Source organism: Rana temporaria, chromosome 4, assembly GCF_905171775.1.
Source record: "Rana temporaria chromosome 4, aRanTem1.1, whole genome shotgun sequence".
In the NCBI taxonomy this organism is placed as follows: domain Eukaryota; kingdom Metazoa; phylum Chordata; class Amphibia; order Anura; family Ranidae; genus Rana; species Rana temporaria.
In genome coordinates this window covers 127936078-127955122 of record NC_053492.1, presented here as the reverse complement: position 1 = coordinate 127955122, position 19045 = coordinate 127936078, and positions in this window count along the sequence as shown.

Below are 19045 nucleotides of genomic sequence, written 5' to 3'. Positions count from 1 at the left end.
TGAAAATAGTAGTAACAGGCAGTTCAATGGTTAAAAATGCAGGTGATGTGGCTGTTCAATGGCGGCTGCTGTCCTCAGAGAGCTGACTCTGTGGTAAACAAAAAAGGGGTAGAGAAAGGAAGCGCCACCTAAGTGCAGTATTAAAGAGGTTCTTTTAATGACACATTGTAAAAAACACACTTACAAGAAGGTAAGGAAAGAAGGCTCATCTGTAACATCCTGTAGTCCTCATCCTCAGCCCATGGATCCGGGATGAGGACTACAGGATGTTACAGATGAGCCTTCTTTCCTTACCTTCTTGTAAGTGTGTTTTTTACAATGTGTCATTAAAAGAACCTCTTTAATACTGCACTTAGGTGGCGCTTCCTTTCTCTACACCTTCAAATGATAGTCTTGATCTACAGTATATATTATTCAAGCCATCTCATTCAGACTTTATCTTGAATAAAGTAAACTTAAAGTGAATAAAGTAAACTTTGTACTTACGTGGGACAGCTTTCTATAATACACTTTTGTATGAAATTGATTCAGGCTAGCAAAATTCCTACTCTTCAGCAACAGCCAGAGAAAATTAGCCCTTTACAGTCGCAGCAATCACAGTGTTCTTATGCTTTTTTATAAATCACTGGATCAGACTACTCAAAGTACAATATTGCATGCTGGGTGAATACTTCTGATAATCTTCACTAAAATCATATTTGGTCATGTGGAACTAGCCAATTATTTTCACCTGTTTTGATGATATTTCCTTCATAACATGAAATTCCTTCATAACATGACATCCCTTCTTAATATTTTTTACAACATACAAATCTGTGTATTACGGCACTTTCTAGCTGTGTTACTGCTCTTCTTAGCTTACTGGAGGCTATTCAGCTCACACTGGAATTCTTCCCTTGCAGGGTACTTTTCTCTTAGCTTAGTAAATTAGATGAAGCTCTGCTTCCATCATCCATCATGTGCAAGCAAAAGCAATTTTTTACTTTGAATTTTCCTTGCACACAAATGGGTATTCTTTACATTTTCATCACATTCACTAAGCTAAGAGAACATTTCCTTGTAAAATGAAAATGTCTTTGTTAATTGAACAGCCAATTTGCCTTTAGAAAATCAACCCCATAGAAGCATGAAACCCATATATCTTGTGTTAATAACAGCTAGTGATACTAAGAGAAGGCCAAACATTCACAGATGATGCCCAGGTGACACCCACAGACCCCAGTGGACAGATTTCCATGCCAGACTTTCTTATTCTGTAAGTAAGCAGTGATAAAATTAATATACAAAAAAAAAATGCCGGCGCTATGTGAATGTTAAACAAAAATGTCCTAAAGTGTATACCTCGAAAATGTATTACTACCCAAAAAAATATAAAAGTAGGAGCAGCGTTTTTTTCGGGGTTTCTTTGCTGAATGTTCCAAGTGCCGATCTACAGTAAAGGCACATTTTAATGATCATAAAAAATAAAAATTGTAACCACTTTCCGACTGTATAATGTACATGTACTGTGGCAAAGTGGCTCTATTGTGAAAAATCACATACCTGTAAGTCGTTTTGTGCAATAGCCTCTACTATATAGCACAACAAATAAAAAACGCAGAGGTGATCAAATACCACCAAAAGAAAGCTCTATTTGTGGGGAATAAAGCACATCAGTTTTATTTGGATATAGCGTCACGTGACCATGCAATTGTCAGTTCGCAGTGCACCCCCAAAGCACCCTCCCCATGTTTAGGACATGTGGCCTGGTATGGTTTAGGAGGGGGGCAGCTCGCTCATCCCCCCTATCCTGACCTTCAGACTGCATGCTCAGATAAGTGTCTGGTATGGGTTTTGGGGGGGACTCCATGCCAATTTATTTTACATTTCAGAGTAGAGTTCTCCTTAAAATCTATGCCAGACCTAAAGGGCCTGGTATGGATTTTGGGAGGACCCCAAGCCATTTTTTTTTAAATTTTGACGTGGAGTTCCCCATAAAATCTATTCCAGACCCAAAGGGCTTGGTATCGCTTTTAGGGGGACCCATTTTGTTTCAAAGATTGTTTTTGGGGTATTTTTTTCTTAATTTGGTGCTTAGAGAGAAGTCATATTTAGTTGACATATTTCATGGTTTACCTTGTCCACACAAGAATTAATAGAGCCCTAAAATTCAGGATTGGAGCAGGGATTATTTTTTTTGTTTTTTTTTTCTTCTCCCTCCCCATTACACTTTCTACTCAAGGACGTGCATGTGTGTGTGTGCACAACCAAATATTTTTGTGTGCAACTAGATTTCAGACAGATTTGAAGGGGTATGCATAGGTTGAACTTAGAAAATATGTATTTATAGTCTGCAAAAGTAAAACAAAGTAAAAAAATATATATATTTAATTTCAACATTAGTATAAACATTTGGTACATTAATGTACTTGGGCTAAAAAATATAACAGGCATGGAAGGCTGCAGCATTTGACAATATAGTTAGAAAGTCCCTGCTTAAAAGAGTTTACAATCTATAAGGGTAGGACACACAAAATTAGACACATTAAAAAAAAAAATCACATTACAAAAGCAGGGATAGAAATCAAGCTAATAACAAGCATGACTAGCCTTTTTAGTGATTAAAAGTCCTTTGTCCCAAACCCTTAAAGAGTTAAATGGCAGGATTATCATAAGCAAAAATAGACAAAATTAATACAAAAGCCAAAAAGGCAGTGCATAAACAACATTGATGCACACAGCATGAATGAATTATCAGGAACCTTCCTGTTCATCTAAACCAGAACATAGCAGTTGTAATTCGAATATGTGAGATTTAGAAGCAATCATCAAACCACAGCCTGAAGACGTGCGGATAAAGCACAAAATGCATTGAAATCGAGGCTCTATAGTTATCACAGGTGTCCTCCTCTTCCGTACTGTTGAAGCGCACAGCTGAGGCGCACGGCGCTACATGCTGCCTTCCCATAGAGTGATTTATTGGGAACAGTCTGGTTCATGCCTCCCCTCAAGCTGCGCACAATCACTTGCTGTACCTGTATGCATGAACTGTAAGTGCTGATTAAAAAGGAGTTACTGCACTATTTTCATTTTGGTGGTTCTGTTTGCCAAAATATCTGCAGATGCTGGGGATAAGAGCTTGACACCACACATATTCTGATGCTGAATGGATTGGAAAATTGATGGTTGGCTGATGTGATCTGTCGTGCGATCCCTGGAGGCCTTAGACGCCCTTTACTACATGCCTGTGGGTCACTTGGTGAGAGTCTAAAAAATTATCACTTCGGGTGAAGCACTTTATTGAATGCTATTTGCACATGTTAGAAAAGTCACAGTGAATTTTGTTTGGCCACATCATATTTGATTTTTGTTTATTATGGACTTTATATTCTTGTTCTGTTTGATTGATTGTAGAATGTGTTCCTATTCGTTTCAATATTAATTTTGCAAGTGGTTCTTTGCGCCCTTTATCACTTTATATTAGTGGGGTAAGGGTCAGGAATTATGCACCCCCCCCCCAAAAAAACATATATATTTGTAACCCAATATACACATTGTAAAGAAAGATTTAGGCCTGTTCTTAGGCCAAACACCCACCACAAATGCAGGTCTTTAAATAACTTAGCTAGGATTGCTAGCACACCCAGCTTGACCCACCCAGTAAAGAACACCACCACCAGTGTCAATTACACCCACCAGTGTAATTGATTCTGTCTTTTCATGTGTGCCTCAAGTGCTCACACCTGTTCATCAGGAATACACAAGCTTTACAAATGAAATAATGCATCAGCATAGATATATGTGCAGGGTAAAAATCAAAATAACAAATGTCCAAGGCTCTGACCATGATCAGTGATACCAAAAGTCTCCAAATTAAAGGGGTTGTAAAGGTAAAAAAAAATCCCTAAATAGCTTCCTTTACCTTAGTGCAGTCCTCATTCACTTACCTCATTCTTCAAATTTGGTTTTAAATGCCCTTATCTCTTCTGAGAAATCCTCACTTCCTGTTCTTTTGTCTGTACCTACACACAGTAATGCAACACTTTCTCCCTGGTGTGGAGAAAGCCTCTTGAGGTGGCGAGCAGGAGTGTCAGGACGCCCACTAACACACAGCTCTGTTTTCTATCTGCAAAGTAGAGAGTGTCCTGACTTGCCTGCTTGCCCCCCCCCCCCCCCTCAAGAGGCTTTCTTCACACCAGGGAGAAAGCCTTGCATTACTGTGTGTAGTTACAGACAGAAGAACAGGAAGTGAGGATTTCTCAGAAGAAATAAGGACATTTAAAAGCAAAATGGAAGGATGAGGTAAGTGAAGGAGGACTACACTAAGGTAAAGGAAGCTATTTAGGGGAAAAAAAATCATTTACAGCCCCTTTAAACGTGTACATTGTTGGGAATGTGGAGGGTACAAAACAGAAAATTACAACTTTGTGAGGGCTGCTTCACAGAAATTGGTGACAAAATGCTTTTGCCATTCGTCATCAGTATACAACATAAAATTATGTGTGTAGGATCACACCAGACTTATACATCCATATCTGACCCAAAACACCAAAGTTCTAGATTTGATGCAAACCCACACTTGCTTGATTTATAATGTTATTTCTTGGGGTCCCATTATGTGAAATCCATCAAAAATGTAATCACTGGTGAAAAAGAAAGTTCATCACCACAAAGGGGAAAGAACATACAAACCTCTAGCCGGGTAGGGATTTGAACCAAGAACCTCAGCGCTGCTAGGCAGAAGTGCTAACCACACTTGCTTGATTTATAATGTTATTTGTTGGGGTCCCATTATGTGAAACCCATCAAAAATATAATCACTGGTGAAAAAGAAACTTCAACACCACAAAGGGGAAACAACATACAAACCTCTAGCCAGGTAGGGATTTGAACCAAGAACCTCAGTGCTGATAGGCAGAAGTGCTAACCAATTAGTCACTGTGCTACCACATGTATGTAGGCTACATCTCTGTGGTGTGAAACAGTTCTAAGTTCCAGGGGTGCAAGAAGTTAAGTCAATGCAGATGTACTGTGGAAGCCAAGAGAGCCATTGAACAACCTGATTCTGGCATACACCATCTGTTTTAAAAGCTGGTTATGGCTGATTACTGTCAGCATGCTAAGAGATAAACAGCTGTCATTTTGTGGTTTTAGGCTTGGTAGGAGGCTGCAATTAGTGCTGGTGGGGAAATGTTAAGGATGGTTAGAGTCCTTGCCCATGGAAAACATATGACATGATTTGCAATGGTGGTTGAACCCTCCTACACATAAATATTACATTTAGACATAATTTATACAATGAGTCAGGAGTTATGTTTAACAACATAGGGAGAACAGACAACTTCTCTACATGAAGTGGCATGTTTAGGATTTGAACCAAGAACCTCAGTGCTGCTAGGCAGAATAGCTAACATGCTACCACATGTCGAGCCCTTCTATTATTTTTCTTGATTTGTTCTGTGATATTTGGTGGTTCTTGCTGTGTGAGTGTAGAATAGTGATGTTACCTCCGATTTTTGGGAAATACATTTTTATTTCTGATATTATTTCTGATATTGCTACACATATCACATTTTTGGGCTGAAATTATGATCATTTGGAAATACTAAACCGCACACACAATTCTGACTCATTTTAAATTTGGATTAGCAATGATATTGTTTGTGGTTTGTAAAGACACCTGTGTGAGTTTGGGTAAATATTTTTGTGAGATGAACAGCAACAAGTGAGAGAAACAAAGAAAAATATATTTTACCAAAACATGAAAACATTACACATTCTAGCATTCTTAAAAACAAAGTAGATTAAGAAGAAGTAACATTGTTGCAAGGACAATTTCTTTTGAGAGAAAGGATACAGTTCATCTCAACATTAAATGTATTTATTTGGGGAAGTTTCAATTGTACCATTAGAATCAATGTCTGAAACTTACATTGGGCTATATAGCACACATTTTCACTCTGAAAAACACATTTTAGCCCAGAGCTAATTTTTGTATTTACTATAGCACCCTTTAAAAAAAGGCACGAGAGTTAATATTATAGTTTTTTTTGCAGGTTTGAGCATGCTCAGTTGTACGGGGAATTTATCTCTTCTCAGACTTTTAACCACTTAAGCCCCGGACCATTTGAATGGCCAAAGACCAGGCCACTTTTTGCGATTCGGCATGCATTGATTTAACTGACAATTGAGCGGTCGTGCGACATGGTTCCCAAACAAAATTGACATTCTTTTTTCCCCACAAATAGAGCTTTCTTTTGGTGGTATTTAATCACCTCTGCGGGTTTTATTTTTTGCGCTATAAACAGAAATAGAGTGAAAATTTTGAAAAAAAAAGCAATATTTTGTACTTTTTGCTTTAATAAATATCCCCATTTTTTTTTTAAAAAAAGCTATTTTTTTTTCAGTTCAGGCCGATATGTATTCCTCTACATTTTTTGGTAAAAAAATCGCAATAAGCGTATATTGATTGGTTTGTGCAAAAGTTATAAAATAGGGTATAGTTTTATGGCATTTTTATTATTATTATTTTTTCTACTAGTAATGACGGCTATCTGTGACTTTATGCAGACACATTGGACACCTTTGACACATTTTTGGGACCATTGTCATTTTTTTACAGCGATCAGAGCTATAACATTGCACTGATACTGTGAGAATGTGACTAGCAGTGAAGGGGTTAACCACTAGGTGACGCTGAAGGGGTTAAGTGTGTCCTAGGGAGTGATTCTGTTAGGGGGAGGAGCTACCAGTGACACGTCACTGATCACTGGGAACATTCGATCAGTGACATGTCACTAGGCAGAACAGGGGAATGCCTTGTTTACAAAGGCACCCCCTGTTCTGCCTTTGCCGACCGCAATAGCGGGCCACCCAGGAACATTAAGTTCCTGGGTCCCGCGAGCACACTCACTAGGCACGCGGCAGTTGTACGCCCGCTGGGCGGAAAATTTAAAGGAACGTACAGGTATGCCCATTTGCCTATCCATGCCATTGTGTAGACGTAAAAGTGCTTGCGGCGGTCGCTATGTGGTTAAAGATATTTCAGTGTATATATCACTTTTTAAAGCAGTTTAAAAGCAGGTTATGTTTAAACAATATACCACATATTTCAGTACCATTTAGGTGATCATATCATGCTCTAAACATTATTTCCATGTGCAATTCTCCAGGTTCTATCAAGAGTAATGGTTTGGGTGGTATCTGTTGTCTGGGCACTATAGTAAATTTGATTTTGGGAGTATTTTTTTCCCTAACACTATAGTGAATTCCGTTTGGGCACTAATAAGCATGATTTTTCTATTTTGAGAGTATTTATTTGCATATTAGCACTATAGTAAATGTTTCAAGTTGCTAGGATATAAGCTGGAAGACAGCACAGCTTACTGTATGCATCACAAGCTTCTACAGTGTACTGTATTAAACCATCGGCAGGAACATTCTGTAAAGGTAGCCATATCTTTGAACCATGCTGGTCAAAAAAAACATTTTTAAAGTGTCAGAAAACATGGAGTTTGGCTTTAAGTTCTCATTCATAGTTGGTTCATTTGGGACTAAAGTTTACATCCATGGACTCCTTTTGGACCTGTCTTTATCCTCTGTGTAAAATGTCTCATTGACTTACATGTACGTGCCACACTTTGCTAATCTGTATATTCAACAGAAGGTTTAAAGGGACTAAGCTTAGTGTGCTATTTTTTTGTAGGTTGTAACGCTAACTCTGTTTGTCTAAAAAATTACCATCCTTCAGATTTTGATGGGGCCAGACTGTGGCCAGTGTGAGTAGAAAAATGCCCTGGCATCAATGGGAGGAATAGTGCTGCGTTGTTGGTATCTTCTTTTTAAAGTGACAGGAAATATGAAGTTTGTATTCTGTTGAACGCCAAACAATTGGTTTGGTTTGGGGGTTTGATGGTACAAATTTCTGCCCCTATCAGATCCTCCAAGAAACTACTACTGATGCATTTTTAGGGCTGTCTCCTTTTCTGAAGGTTAGTACCCCACTTGGGATTGTATTTCTATCTATACTTCTGTTGATAAGATGCACTTTGACAACATTGGCAACAGGACAGAAAATAGGTGACATCAAACATTTTTGAGGTTATACTGCAACAGGAAATCAAGATTTGATGGTTGCCACAAAAGAATTGATGAGAAATAATTACTAATTAGGATACCAATTTCAGTGGCAACTCACAAAAGTAGGATTTCCCCTTACTGTTGAAAATATACCTTCGCTTTCAGTCATTTGCTAAGGAAATAGCATAAAATGTAAAAAACAGGAACAAAAAACAACAATAAGGAAAAAGTCTGTATCTCTACTCAAATCTGTACACAGTGGGGTGTTCCAACATGTAAGTTCCAGGAGCTTTTAATGCTTTCCCCTGCAATTTAGTATAAAAGATGATTTTTGGCACTCAGCTTTTTTAATGCTACATAACAACTACTGAGAGGAAGAAATAAGCACATATTGCCAAACAGTTCAAATTAGGTTTCTATTCAAATTATATTTTCCAGAAAATAAACATTTGTAGTTCATATGTGTAAAGGGTTCTATGCCAGAAGCTTCTACCAGAATATTTTTTATTCTTTGTAAATTCTGGTAATATCCCATCCTACAAAATAGTCTTTGAATTCTGTTGTACTGATGCTTATGGAATTTCAGTGCAAGGCCAGAGTAAGAACTGATTAAATGTTATGCCAAGAGAGGAGGTTAGAAGGTCTCTGTATCCCAGCTGATTTTGGAAATAGAGTCTGTAATTATTTCCTTGGACGGTAGAAAATCAACGTCAGTTTTTTGTAGAGCCATTTTTAAATATCTGAAACACTTGCTAAGCACTGTTGGCTTCGTACAGCTGCAGGCTCTGATCACAAGTCAATTTAATCAACATTAGCAGAGCAAGCAAAAAAAGAAAACATTCCCAGACCAAGATGTGAATTTAAAAAGAGTTACATCATTTTACTAAAACTGGTCTGTGGGGTTAAATGTGAAATTTGCATTTAGCATGCCTTTAAAAAAATAGAATTTTGAACTCCAAATAGTTTCAGGTTACCCCCAACAGTCAAAATATATTAACTGTTAACACCAGTGCATTTTTTGCTAATTTCCAAGGGAAAGGGTCAACTGTAACTATTGAACTTTTTATGTCACTCATACTTTCTTAAAATAAGAGTAACAGATTAAATGTCCTTCAAAACTGTGTTGCCTTCTTTTAAAATGTGTTACACTGTCATGTCTTATCGTCACAGTGAACTGCTGTACTCAGGTCCAGCTATCAGCTCAAGTTTGTAGATGCACAGGTGAATTTAACAGTAGGCTATCCAAAACAAACATCACACAAATTATTACCTAAGATACCCATGATTCTCTGAAGTGAATTGTTACATAAAAACACAGTTAACTGATGGCACAAAAAAGACCAAAGCAGTGCACTGAGAAAGCCCAATTTTATTTTATTTTTAATATATTTTTACTTTTTTATCCCCCTTTTTTTCTTTGCTCAATTAACTTTTTTTTTTAAATAAATAAAATAAGTTGTAAGTATAATTTCAATATGTTGTTATATCTATTTTATATCTATTCCTGTGACTGAAATATTCTTACCCATAGCAAGCAATTAGCATTATTCTCTATGAGTTTTAAAATCAATCAATATTTGATTTGACATTATCTATCTATAGAGAATGTTCTTAAGTTGGATGAAAAAAGGTTAAGTCCCGGGCACTAATCACAGGAGAAACCACATAATGCAATATATGTTCAGCTGAACAGTGCTGCTGTCTAATGGCAAAGGATCAGATGCTGCAATGCTGAAGACAAAAAGAGTTGACAGCACGCAAGAACTGAGCTGGAATTGATGGTTAATGGCTGCAATAAGCCACATGTATACTCAAAAAGTTTTCTGCCAATTTATTCCAAAGATTAAAACAGTACAAATTTGAATGAAAATTTTACCACAAGGCTGTAAGGCTGGCTCAGGCACTGATGGCTCACTAAGACCGACTGGGACAACCAACCAAGGGACACCGACCATGGAAAGCCACAAGCACACGCCAGCTATAGTGTGTGGTGTGTAAATTCGGACCCGCTGACAAGGGAAGATGGTGTCAATGACATTGGCAATGTGAATAGAGCCAAGCAGCTGACTGTGTCCAGCAGCAAAAATTCAGTGGTGAGCGTCAAAGGAAGGGGGCATCCCTGAAGACAAGCCAGAACTGAGGTGTCGGAGAAGGTACCAGCTGTGGCCAAAGTGGAGCAGGGCATCTCTGTTTTCCCCTGGACACAGTCAGCTGCTTAGCTCTATTCACATCGCCAGTGTCAGTGACACCATCTTCCCTTGCTGGCGGGTCCGGCTCACCACACCACACACTGCAGCTGGAATGTCCTTGTGGCTTTGCATAGTCGGTGTTCCTTGGTTGGTTGTCCCCGTTGGCCCTTGGTGAATGTAGCGAAGTAGCTTGTTTAATCTGAATACCCAATCATCTTCATTGTATATTTTGTTTGCGATTTGTACACATCATAGCTGGGGATTCAGTTAACAATGACTATTAACATAATAAAATGAAAACAAGTACTATTATTAAGAAAATTAAATTGTTGCTATGTATGTTCACAGTTTTGCAGTTCACTGCAATCAAGCAACAATTTCTGTCTAAACAAAATGTGTGAATAGCTAATTATTAAACTACTTTGTATAATGTTCCCATTATCTGTTACATTTTTGCTAAATTAGGTGTCTACAACATACTTTAAAATTATATTTATGAACCAATACCAACTTTGTGCTGTAAACCCCAAATTCCCCATCAGTGATTTCTCTACAGTATGTGTTGTCACTTGTGAAGGGAGTCACTTTAGGCAGGGGGTCCCATGGAACCCAGCTTACCGTAGAGAGGTCAGGAAACACATTTTCAGCTCCCCGGGCATCTCTTATGTGTAAGTTACCCTGTGTCTATAAGGGGCACAGGGTGACCAAGAAGCCCAGTCTGGTCTGCCCTAACCAGACTCACAGTACAACCACACCGGACTCAGCATTTTGTTTTACCCCTGTTATCTTGGGTCTTATATGTGTGTTTTGTGTTGAAAGTTGGGGAGGCTCCTTCAATTAGGACAGTAATATTTATCAACAATATCCCACAAGAAATATATGAAGATAAATTAATTCCCCCTTATCAGACTGCTTTGGGACATTGTATGAGCTTTGTCTCATAGACTGTTGTAGACTTTTTTGTTGGATAGTCTGCAGTGGGGTGGGGTTTGTTATGTACTTATAGTAAAGTAGGTAATTCCCATTGTTCTATTGTTTCTGTCTGCCTGAGCATCTTTTGTAGATGAGAATAATCTTGTGACCACTTTAAATTGTTATGGAAATATTGTGGTATGTTATGTTTATGCCTATAAGAATGTGTATTGTATAGCAATTTGTATTCAGGGTTGCAAGGCCGAACCTATTTTTGGTAAAAAAAATCGCAATAATCGTTTATCGGTTGTTTTATTGCATTTTTTTTTTTTTACTACTAATGGCGGCGATCAGCGTTTTTTTTCGTGACTGCGACATTATGGCGGACACTTCGGACAATTTTGACACATTTTTGGGACAATTGTCATTTTCACAGCAAAAAATGCATTTAACCACTTGCTTACTGGGCACATAAACCCCCTTCGTTCCCAGGCGATATTTCAGCTTACAGCACTGCGTCGCTTTAACTGACATTTGCGCAGTCGTGCGACGTGGCTCCCAAACAAAATTGGCGTCCTTTTTTTCCCACAAATAGAGCTTTCTTTTGGTGGTATTTGATCACCTCTGCAGTTTTTATTTTTTGCGCTATAAACAAAAAAAGAGCGACAATTTAAAAAAAATATATATATTTTTTACTTGTTGCTATAACAAATATTCCAATTTTTTTTTTTTTTTTTTTTTTTTCTCAGTTAAGGCTGATACGTATTTTTCGACGTATTTTTGTAAAAAAAAAAAAAACGCAATAAGCGACTGGTTTGCGCAAAAGTTATAGCGCCTACAAAATAGGAGACAGAATTTTTTTTTTTTATTATTTTTTTTACTAGTAATGGCGGCGATCTGCGATTTTTATTGGGACTGCGATTTTGCGACGGACGTATCGGACACTTTTGACACAAATTTGGCGCCATTCACATTTATATAGCGATCAGTGCTATAAAAATGCACTAATTACTGTATAAATGTGACTGGCAGGGAAGGGGTTAACACTAGGGGGTGAGGAAGGGGTTAAATGTGTATCTTAGGTGTGTTCAAACTGTGTGGGGGGAGGGGGGTGACTGGGGGAGGTGACCGATGCTGTGTCCCTATGTACAAGGGACACAGATCGGTCTCCTCTCCTCTGACAGCACGTGGAGATCTGTGTTTACACACAGAGCTCCACGTCCCTGCTGTCTTACCGACGATCGCGTGTACCTGGCGGACATCGCGGCCGCCAGGTACACGCATCGGCTTCCCAGCGATGCGCCGGGACAGTGTTTACCCGCTGCGCGCCCCCCAGTGGCGTCCAAAGACGTCCAGTTGGCACCTGAGAGCCGCATTGTTGACGTCTTTTGTCAATAGCGCGGGTCCCAAGTGGTTAAATTGCATTGTTTATTGTGAAATGACAGTTGCAGTTTGGGAGTTAACCGCAGGGGGCGCTGTAGGAATTAGGAGTGTAGGAGTGTGTGTTTACAACTGTAGGGGGGTGTGGCTGTAGGACTGACATCATCGATCGAGCCTCCCTATAAAAGGGATCACTCGATCAATGCAGCCGTCACAGTGAAGCACGGGGAAGCCGTCTTTACATACGGCTCTCCCCGTTCTTCAGCTCCGGGGAGCGATCGCGACGGAGCGGCTATAAACGAATAGCCGTGCCGTCGTCCCGGATCGCTCCCCGGGGGAATCCGACCGCCGCATGTAGCGGGGGAGGTCCCGATCAGACCCCCGACCCGCGGAAAGGCAGGGACGTACAGGTACGCCAATGTGCCTGTACGTGCCATTCTGCCGACGTATATCTACATGCGGCGGTCGGGAAGCGGTTAATTAATTATATCCCTGTCTACATGCCCAGTTACTGACTGAATTATTTGTTGAAAAGTTTGAATATACCTGTGTCCCATGTTACTGAAAGTACAGTTTACCCCGCCCTGTGTTATTTTGAAAAGAAGGGGGGATTTTCTCTAGAGTTTACATCTCTTTGTGCCTGTGTTTCAATAAACAGTTGTTGTTTCACACCACCCTACGCTGTGTCCTGACAAGTGACTGGGTGAGCTAAGGGATCTTGGATTGTGCTGGTACGGGGCAAGGGAAGCGTAAACGATGGACATACTTTTTTTGAGTCTGTCACATCGCTGCTGTATTATCATCACACCCAGGGAGAACATGCGAACTCCAGGTAGGTAGTTTTGTGGATGGGATTCGAACCAACAACCCTAGTGCTAAAAAACAAACTTTAAACATTTATATATCTGTTTCTAAAAAAGGCCCAAAACAACTGTATTTCAATACGTCTTTTGTATCATTTACTGTATAAACCATTGTAATTCTTTTTATAACCCTTATAAACTCAGTTTAGATGGGCACTGTATTGGAGGGTGAATCTTTCACTTTTTTAGTATATTATACTTCAAAATTTAGTACAGAAGCAGCTCTCAGCTTATTGGATTTCTGGCAAGATCAACAGGTATAACACTTCCGCTGGTATTCTTTACACACCACAGGGGAGAGAATAAGATAAGTATGTTGTTAGGGATAGAATACACTTTAATAGCAAACGGATGTTTGGATATTTTCCTAAAACCACAGATGTAATTAGCTTGAGATTTTTTTTTTTTTTTTTTTTTAACCTAGGTTGATTGTTACGAAATTATGGTTAGTCAAAAGTGTTAATTTCTCTTTAATAAAAGTGCCATGGCTGGTTATATATTACGTATTTTGCTGAATTCTGACATCTTAGGGAGTATTTGATTTACACTTAAAATAGCAAAAAAACTTTTTAGGACCAGCTTTCACTACTATACAATGCCTTCGGTCCTAAAATCAATTTCTGGGAAGCTTTCAGAGCCCTTCATCTTTTCAATACCCAAACATGAAATGGATACATTATTTTGATCACTTGAACTTGTGTTTAAAAACATTGAAGCTATTAACTTTCCTTCTCTTTTATCTAATAACCTCAAGTAGTGCAGTAATGTGTTTCTGGTCCTCCACTGTGTTTTATAACTTTAATATTTTGTCCAGTCCTCTGTGATTACCCCTGTTCCCTGTGACCACTTATGCCTCAGTCAGCAAATGATATAAGCTTCAAACAGTCTGAGACATTAGACAATGTATGAGGCTCAGGAGCAATGAGGTTATATGTTCGTCCTAAGTTAACCTTGGTGCACAATTTCACAGCTGCTCTGGCAAGCTATTGGTTAAGGTCCTTTCTTTTAGTTTCCAACCCCAGGATTAATTGAAAAAACAGAATGTGAACCAGGAAGTATTTTACATGCTTTCGGCTGATTATTCCCCAAGGTTATAAAAATAGCCATATGTAACCTTAGATACAGCTCAGCTAATAATCGTTGTTGGACTTGTAGAGGTATCACTGCTATAATGAAAATGCTGAAATAATAATAAATTAAAATTAAAAAAACAAAAAACAAAGCTGAAGAGTACTTTCTCACATGTCAGCAGGTTGATAGGTTTTGAGATAATACATGGAAAGAAACACAGATACAAAAAAGGTAGAGGGGTGAGTATGTTTTTCTTTTAGCTCAAAGCCATTTGTACTCTCTTTCTAACCTCTATTTTTTTTAGCACTGAACTGATGTTATTATATCTGTAATGTTGCTGGATGCCTATAGTGCCTTTTGAATACTGGATGATATTACTTAAACTGACTCAACAGACACAAATAAGAATCTGTATGTGTATTTCAACCCTGTGATGCACTGTAGCTAGCTACATATTTAAAAAAAGGAAGCGCTGTCCTGTATTAATATAGTAATGTTTAGTGACTTTGGATGAATGCTTTGATGTACTTAATGTTTTAGAAGGATGATATATAGAAGAATGGCACTTCATAAGCATCTTTCCACTTTCCAGGGAATAATGGTACTGATTTTTTAACTATGCTATATTAAATTATAACTATAACTGCACTTTTTTGTACAGTTTAACTTATTTTGTTAATGCCCATCACTGTACACCCCAGCTCTCCAGTCAGTCTAATAGTCACATTTTCCCAATTAAGGGAGATCTCTGCTGTGTGTTAATTGGTGCCGCACAGTCACTTGCCAAAATCCTCTCTGTCAGTATATGTGTTGCACTTGGATTCTACCATTGACACAGAGTACTAACTCTCCATAAGTCCTAATAGTGTGGCATTAAAGTGTGCAGGCCCAGTGGAAACGATTTTGACAACATCTGTGCTATGCTGGCAAAATATCTTGCTGGATTCAGTACAGGTGAGAATAAAAAATAGTAGGGTGTGTTGGGGAAGTTGTTAAATACATATGATGACACTAAAAGTACAGTTACAACGTATGATTATTTGAAACTATTTAAAACAATTTTGAGTCCCTAATTACAAGGATGTGAAATAAATCATTATTGCAGTAAGGACCTCATAGTGCATTCAAGAGCAAAATATGTTTATTACCTTTAAAAAAAAAAAAAAAAAAACAGTATTGTGTATTATATACACTAGAGAATCAAAGTATATTTCAAGAAATTTAATGTATGAAACATAAAAAGAGTACAGTTAATTTGAAGGAGGGAAATTGAAAACAGACAAGAATGTTTTACTTTAATCATACTGCATCTTACAAAATTATCAGTATATTCTGACATAAATAATGAAAAGCATAGCAAACTCATCTAAAGATCAGCAACGTGAATGTGCTTTGTTAGATTAAAAAAAAATGAAATTAAATTCCATAATGAACTTATGCTCACTTGAAACATTCAATCAAATAAAGACAAAGTTGTATTTATTTTCTTGCCCAGCTACATATATTGGATATTTGAAACAAGAAAACTGCACCTTGCTTCACATTTGTATAAATTAAACTTAATGGCCCAGATTCACAAAGAAAATACGATGACGTATCTCCAGATACGCCGTCGTATCTCTGAGTTGTGCCGTCGTATCTATGCGCCTGATTCTTAGGCGTAAGTCTCTAACGCAGTCGGATCATAACTTCATATTTATGCTGGCCACTAGGGGCGTGTACGCTGATTTACGCTTAGAAATATGTAAATCAGCTAGATACGCGAATTCACAAACGTACGCCCGGCCGAAGCAGTACAGATACGCCGTTTACGTTAGGCTTTTCCCGGCGTAAAGTTGCCCCTGCTATATGAGGCGTATATGCGGTGTACCAATGTTAAGTATGGCCGTCGTTCCCGTGGCAAAATTTTCAAATTTTACGTCGTTTGCGTAAGTCGTCCGTGAATGGGACTGGACGTAATTTACGTTCACGTCGAAACCAATACGTCCTTGCGGCATATTTGGAGCAATGCACACTGGGATATGTCCACGGACGGCGCATGCGCTGTTCGTGAAAAACGTCAATCACGTTGGGTCATGGTTATTTTACATAACACACGCCCCCCTGTTCCAAATTTGAATTAGGCGGGCTTACACCGAGCCGATTTACGCTACGCCACCACAACTTACGGAGCAAGTGCTTTGAGAATACAGCACTTGCCCGTCTAAGTTGCGGAGGCGTAACGTAAATCGGATACGTTACACCAGCGCAAAGATACGCCGCTGTACGAGAATCTGGCACAATGTGTGTAATTTATCTTTTGCAATAATACTAAGAGATTGATTTACAAAAGTGATGTGAAGTGTACCTATATTGACTTTATAGAGTAACTCCATTTTTATTGCGAAAAAAAAACAAGGATTTTAACAAACTTTGTTGCAGATTCCTAGCTTTTGTTATCCTGAACAAACAGATGTTTGTTTGTGTGTGTCCACATGCTCTCTTCTATGCTATGGATCTTCCCTTTTAAAATGCATCAGGTCCGTGATGAAATGCATCAGTTCTGTGGCCGGATAATTTCATCAATATCGGAAGTGAGGTTTCTATACACATGTAATTGATGTCCATGTATTCCTTAAGGGGGAAATTAAGGAAACATAGAGGGTAATGTAGATTGTTTGTGAGTGGTTGTATCTGGCTTTTAATACATTTGTTTTTTTTAAATAAATGCATTGCACAGTGATCTGATCAAGTTCAAGGGAAAAGGATTGCAGATGTGAAATAAAGTACAACTATGTATTTCGATAATGTTTTAGAACAGATCATCTTGTCATCCTATAGACACCCCTTCTACTTATCTGAGGTCAGTTGGGGACCTCCTCCACTAGCCATGGCCTATGCTGACTTGGCCAGGGCCCATCATCCTTACACAGAAAATGGTCTATATTTTACTGGGCAGTGTTTTCATCACTGGACCCAATAGCTAAGCCCTCTACTTTCAAGATTGCACAGATATGGTTTCTACTCTAGGTGCTATTGGGAGGAAATATCTAGGAAGTGAGGACTAACTAGGAAGTTGCAGAGGAAGTTTACACTTCATCAGCCAAACAAGGAAGTGTGGAAGTAGGGAAGGTATATATGACAGGCAGAAGAAATAGTCTATTGAGGCCCTGTACACACGATCAGTCCAAACTGATGAAAACAGACTGAAGTTCAGTTTCATCAGTCCAAACCGACCGTGTGTATGGCCCATCGTACTGTTGTCCTGCAGTCCAAAGTTTTAGGCCTTGTACACACGATCAGTCCAAACTGATGAAAACGGACTGAAGGCTGAAGTCTGATGGTCTGATAGACTGATGGTCTGATGGACTGATGGTCTGATGTGCCTACACACCATCAGTTCAAAATCCGATCGAGTCCAACGCGGTGACGTAAAACACAACGATGTGCTGAAAAAAACGAAGTTCAATGCTTCCAAGCATGCGTCGACTTGATTCTGAGCATGCACGGGTTTTGAACCGATGCTTTTGCGTACTAACCATCGGTTTTATTTATTTATTTATAAAAATGCTTATTGGGAGCGCAGTCATTACCCGATCGGTCATCAGTACATCAGTCCGATTTTAAAGCAAGTTTTAAAACTTTGGTCTGAAGGACAAAAGTCTGATGGGCCATACACACGGTAGGTTTGGACTGATGAAACTGAACTTCAGTCCGTTTTCATCAGTTTGGACTGATCGTGTGTACAGGGCCTCAGAACTTGCTTTAAAATCGGACTGATGGACGCCTGACCGATCGATCAAAACCGATGGTTAGTACGCAAGAGCATCGGTTCAAAACCCGCGCATGCTCAGAATCAAGTCGACACATGCTTGGAAGCATTGAACTTCGTTTTTTTCAGCACGTCGTTGTATTTTACGTCACCGCGTTGGACTCAATCGGTTTTTGAACTGATGGTGTGTACGCACATCAGACCATCAGACCATCAGTCCATCAGACCATCAGACCATCAGTCTGTTTTCATCATTTTGGACTGATCGTGTGTACAAGGCCTCAGTCAACCCGTGTCTTTGCTCTTACGATTAGTAACTTATAGGTTCACTTTTATATCCTGCATAGCAAGTTATTCTTTACTTACTCAATTGTTCACAAACATTAAAAACATTCAAAGTCAGTTACCCATGCAAGAGCACATCAAGGCAACACCAACAAAAGTACTGTATTGCTGGTAAAGCTTTTCCACCACTAGTTGTTGGCAATTGGCAAAGCTTACCTGTCAGAACCTGTACTCACCGAGACCGAGATGCTGAGGGCGGCTCACCTTTGCGACCCTGTGCAGACCACTCCCTGGAGTTGGGACAGAGGAGGGACGGCACAAGGAGGCACCGGCGCCGGGAGCTGGCAGGAAGACTTGGTGCAGCTGACAGTAGCAGGGCAGGTGCAGAAGACTGGAAACAAGCGTTGGTCAGGCAGGAACTGGTAGGTGAGTCTGGTAGGGTCCACAGGAGATGAGGGCAAATCCGAGTCACAAGCCGAGGGTCAAGGGCAGGAGAGTTCAGAGGGAGTCCATGAGAGCAAGCCAAGGTCAAGGGG